The sequence below is a fragment of the Cupressus sempervirens genome, chromosome 7 (assembly GCF_028749045.1).
Source record: "Cupressus sempervirens isolate cs-2001-9-10 chromosome 7, ASM2874904v1, whole genome shotgun sequence".
Lineage (NCBI taxonomy): Eukaryota > Viridiplantae > Streptophyta > Pinopsida > Cupressales > Cupressaceae > Cupressus > Cupressus sempervirens.
The window spans coordinates 420,420,221-420,426,223 of NC_143124.1; positions in this window are offsets into that span (position 1 = coordinate 420,420,221).

The following is a 6,003-nucleotide window of genomic DNA, read 5'->3' on the forward strand; positions in this document are numbered from 1 at the left end:
TGATTTTAAATTTTGAACCTTACTGTTCATCCAATTATAAGAACTATTAAGGGTACTAAAACTAACCTTTCTTGGGTCCCAGAGGATTCCCAATCCCCCTGATGCCCCTGAAGATTCTTGAAACATGGATTGCCATACTCCAAGCATCCTACTTAACTTATCTATTTCTATAGAGTTTAATTTAGATTCTTGAATTAGGACAATATCAGAGTTAAAGGCATTTAGATTATTTTTTAATAACCTTTTTTTGCTAGGGTTGTTAAGACCCCTAGCATTCCAAGTAGTGATCTTCATACCTAATCGGGAAGGCACTTCCCCTTCCCATTGTGGAATATTTGGTCAATCTTCTACTATTCCTTGCTAAGGCCCTTTGCTTCTCTAAGTATATTTAGAGGTTTCCTCCCTCTTTTGCTTTTTACTTTGTTGCAATTTGGAAATTTTGGTCCTTCTTGAGACATGTAAATACCTAGCTGATCTAGGTTATCTTCCGCTATTTTCACACTATCATTTTTTCTTGTTTTAGACTACTCCTGGTCCTTTAGCTCCACTTCTAATAAAATCTGTTTAGCTATCCCTCATCAATAAGAGAGTGTTGAAGCTATATCTTCACTTTGAATTTTTAATATATCTCTTTGAAGATCTTCACCTAAGTAGTTTTCCCCTCCTAATTTGATAATCCTCTTTATGAGTTCTTCCTTTCAGATCATTGAGAATTCCTCAATATTGTCTGGACTGAATACTTGGGCTAGTTTTGGATTTTCTATCTCTTCTGTAATTGGTTCGACATTTGTAGGTTCTGTAAAGTAGTCCTTGTTCAAGAATTCTTGAAATTCCTTGACTGGGGGTTCAACTACTAATACACTGACTGTGTCTTCCTGGTGAAGACTATTTCTTGGAGTAAAAGGAGAACTGCTGATGGTTGCTGGAGTTTGCCAAATTTTTTTAGATTTACTAGGGGGCACTAACTTATTGTTTGTTTCCCAATGCAAATTTGCTTGTGGTGATGATGGATCCTTATGCAACTGTATATTGCTATTTATCCTGCATTTGGTGAATAACATCAAATTTTCAAGCTCCTCTAATTGACTTCCTTGATAATCCTTTGGGGAGTCTATTTGTTGCAGGAATGGATTAGGATCATTACTTTTTAAGCACTCTGGGCCCTTTTCATGGGCAGAATCTATAATCCTCTTTTGGACTATGGGATTGTCCTCTAGCATATCTAACCTATTTTTAGAATGCTCCTGACCCTGAGATGTCCCTAAAGATCTGTCTTTGTATTTCTTACTCTTATTTGACCTTCTTTTCTTCTTTTTTTCCTAGTTGTCCACAATGGTGCTCAATAACCTGGGCTTGATGGAAGAATTGACATTCTGATTGCTCTTGCTATTAATTTCCTTGATAGCCATTTCTTGGATGAATTCATCCTTGTTTCTGATTAAATTCTTATCCGAATAAGGGAAGTTGTCTTCTATATATTTTAAACTCTTTACTATGTCTTTGTGACACTTTGCCCTTTGCTTTTCCCTGTGATATTCCTTGAAGGGAGACAAATCAAGCCAATTTGATCCAGCTCTTGTAAAGCATTCCTCATCTGTTAGATCTTCTTGGAGCATTTTTTGTTTTCTTCTTCTAAGTAAAGGAAGGGTCTTACTAAGATTCGTTGTTACATCCATCATGTTAAAAGATTGATATCTTTCATCATCCAATTTGATGATATCCAGAATTTTCCCTTCATACTTAGTAAACTCTAAATCGTATTTATATCTGTTTGTGATAATTTTTAACTATTTTTTCTTAGACTCATTGACCTTGTCACTAATTAGAAATTTCACGTTATTACTAGTTTCATATGCTAAATCCACACCTATTAGATTTCCTATATATCTGCCCATTTTTTTAAAGTATTGATATTCTTTAATTCTAGAGGTAATGAATAAACAACATACCATGAAGGTATTGCAAAGTATAGATTATTTTCATTACAGTTAGGGATCCATTCAAAAAAATGAACCGCATGGCCTTTGAACATACAATCAGGGCTGTTAATGAAATCTTTCTTAATCAAGTCATCATAACAGCTAAGGAATAGCATATTATCAAAAAGTTTAGAGATACATACCTGGGAGCCACAGTAATCATCAAGCCAGTCGATCAATTTATAAACATCTGAAGTAGGGCCATTCCAATAGGTGAATAGTCCTACCTCTTGGTATTCCATCCATTTTTCTTCACTAATTTGATCATTGATGATGAGAACCCTGTCATTAAAGTCAGTTGTGAGTTGAGGGACAGGAGAGGAAAACTTGGGGTTAGGATGGTGGTTATCCTTTGCTCTTCGGTGCGACAGAATGTAGTGTGGAGACATGGATGGAGACGAGTTGGGCAGTAAAGGAGATTGCCAAGTTGTAATATGAGGGAGGGGCAAATCCTCAATCCCTCGACAAAGCTAGCAGCGGTTTGCCCTGGTGTATTTTGTAGAGTTGAAAATTTTGATTTTCTTGTCTAGACTTGAAATAGAGAAGATTTTGTTTTGGATAAGACATGGTTTCCCTGTCGATATTTTTGTCTCCTCCAATTGCCTTTCTGCCAGAGGTGAATAGAAATTAGAAGTAGGGATCGTCTCTGTATTATGAATTTTGAGGGTTCCTTCCTTGCTCTGGTCATGAGGGAAGCACGGAGCCGAGCCAGACCCATCTGAATTTTGCTAGCAGAACCCTGAGTTTTTTATTGCTTTGTTCAAATGGATGGGCTTAGGGTTTTTTATTGATATTCTGCTATTCGCTGGTTTCGTTGTTCGCTTTCTGCTCGCCATTTTTATATTGTTAAAATCTCTCTTTTTATTAAATAATCTTATCTTATTTAATTAAAAGAAAACATTCCTTTTAAATTAATTAAATAATCTTATTTAATTAAAATAAAATCTCTCTTTGAATTAAATAATTTTATCTTATTTAATTAAAGTCTCTCTTTTAATTAAATAATGTTTTCTTATTTAATTAAAAAAAAATCTCTCTTTTAATTAAATAGTTTAATCTTATTTAATTAAAATCTCTCTTTTAATTAAATAATCTTATCTTATTTAATTAAAATAAAATCCCTCTTTTATTTAAATAAATAAATCCCCACTTAAAGCTCTCTTTTTGATGAGAAAAGGAAATAAATGAAATAATAATTCATTTTTTTTGCACATATCTCTAAGTGGTGTGTTTTTTCCTCGTCCTTTTAAGAGTTTATCCCACATTGCTCTTGTGCGAAGTCTCCCACCTCCATAATTTCCTTTATAAGGAGCCCTCTCTTCTCATTTAGATATATGTTAGTTGCTATAGTATTGTTATGTTGTAGGTTTGGAGTGTGATTTTGGAGGTGTTTGACCATTATGGTTTGGACATTGGAGCTTCATTTCAATTGCTCTTTTCTTGTCTTCTTCTCTCATGCATCCATGGCTTCCATAATCATGCTTCATCCTTGCATTTTTATATTAGCTTAGAGTCATATTTTCTTTCATAGATTAATCTTGCATTGTTATTTCCTTTCATAGATTAAATTTAATTCCTTGCATTGCTTTATGTTGTTATCATTTAGATTAGCTTGCATCTTCATTTGCATGCATATTTGATGATCATGGAGACCAACACTCTTTCTTTTCCTCTTTGAATCTCCCATTTTATGATGTACTTGCATCGGCACGAACTAGATCAAACTGAGGGCCTCCATTACAAACCCTTGCACTCAATGAATAGAGAACCATGAGTCACCATTTGAGATCTATTTCTTGAGAAATTTTAGATATAATGACTCATAGAAATGTGTCAACATTTTAGCACACAGTTCTAACATGATATGGGTTTAGAAAAATATTCCTACATAGGATGTTCACATGTATGAGCACTACTAAATAATTTTTTCTAGTGAAGGACTCGCCTATAGATTTTTTATCCTCTGGGAAAAGGGCTTAGATAGGGGGTCCCCTTTCTCTCTATCTCTTCATTCTTAGGGTTAAAGACTTCAATGCGCTCTGTGGTGTTTGTATTACCTTGAAAATCCCTCCTTCTACATACCAGTATTTTTGGATGACATGGTGATTTTTTGGAAAGCATATGTTTCTAAAGATAAGTAATGGAAGGAGATCATAATCCATGCTACTATGTTAGATCAACAAACCAACTATGAGATAGGAAAATTTCATTTCTTCAATACTAAGGAAGCCATCCAAATTAAGATTCCAAGAATCATTGGAAGTGGTATTTCTACTCTCCTAGATAGGTATCTAGATCTTCCTTTTAGGAAAATTTTGTGTGCCTATAGTTTTTGTAATGTCCTAATATAATTACTTAAAAGAAACCTCAATAGATAGAACGAAAAATTCTTATATCTATGAAGAAAATTTTTGATGCTATAGTCTTGCCTACAACACACTCCTATTTTATTCTTCTCACTTTTATTCCATCTTCGTTGAGCTATTATAAACTCTATTGATAAGATTTAAATAATTTTTCTCCACACCTAGATTGGGGAAAAATCTCTCATTTTATTGGTTAAATTGGATATGTTGTTTTCCTTGAAGAAGAAGGAGGAACTTTGCATAAAAAGTATACAAATTATGAAAAAGGAACTTATTTCAAAAGTGGGATAGAATCTTATGAAGGGAAAGCAAGAATGGAGAAAAAATATTAAGATCCAAATACTCAAAATATGGTAGTGGTGTTTCCTTCCTTACTACTATGGGGATGATAGGTTGCTTTGCCATGTGGAACACCATTAAAAATGTTACAAATAAACTTGTTTGTAGGAGAAAAACAATATGACAGAATGAGAAGGAGGCCAAAATTTTGTCAAACTTTTTCAAAATTAACTCCCCCCTCTAGGATATTAAATTTTCTTCCCATGTTAAGGAGGTGTTTAGTACTAGATAAGGATGTAAGATGGAAAACTACTTTACCTCTATCTCTTTCGACCTCTAATGAATATACTAAAGAAAAATCTTATATTAGAAGGGATTAGGGAGATATATTGATGTAAAGACATAACAATTTGTACTCTGTTTGAGATGAATGTGCTTAAACTACCCTTTGGGGGGATAAAGACTATAGTCAGATGAGAAATTATGTTTGAAATCCTAGGATAATCTGAAAACTTAATTATTTATAATGGGTGATTATTTATGGAAGAATTTTGACTATGAATAACCTTATAAAAAGGGTTTTTTAACTTGTTAACATTTGTGTTCTCTTTAAAGTGGAATTTGAATGTACTAAAAAAATTTCCATTCATTGTAGTTATACTAGTGAGGTTTGGTTTCTTGATCTATTATCTTTGATGGTGGACTTGGCTATGCTGCCATTGATTAGCATATTATTGTCCCTCTTGTATAATTGTCCTCTTAACCATTTTATCATATATGATTTGTTGCATCAAATTCTCCTATTTATGGCTTGGAATGTTATGAAGGAATGCGATAATAAATATTTTTGGGAACATGAAAGACCTCCTTTGGTTGCTTTCTACATTATAAACCAACACATAAGAGAAAGTTTGAATTATGCTATGTATAAAGAGGTTAATATAATCCCTTCTCTAAAGGACCTTAGGGTGAACCAATAAAGGAATATTAATGGACTAAAATAAGTAATATCAAATATAAAAGAATATGGAGAAGGAAGAAGCAACTTAGATGAAATCTTGTTGCTGAAGGATGGACTAAATATAATGTGAAAAGATGTTTGAAAGAAAATCCCAGTATCGTTGTTGCTAGAGACATAATAAGAAATTGGAAATATCTTATGGTGGTAGGGTTTGGGAAAAATTTGGGTACATATATAGTAATAATTTTTTTGAAGTATGGGCATATGCACCGAGTTGTGGTGCCAAAAAGGTGACAAGGAAATATTTTTTTCCTATTTTAAAAAGCGCGTGCATGCTATAGTGTGTACACACTTTTAAAAAATAAAAAGTATATATGATGGGCTGCAAACCCGTAACCCATCATTTTCATCAGCATTT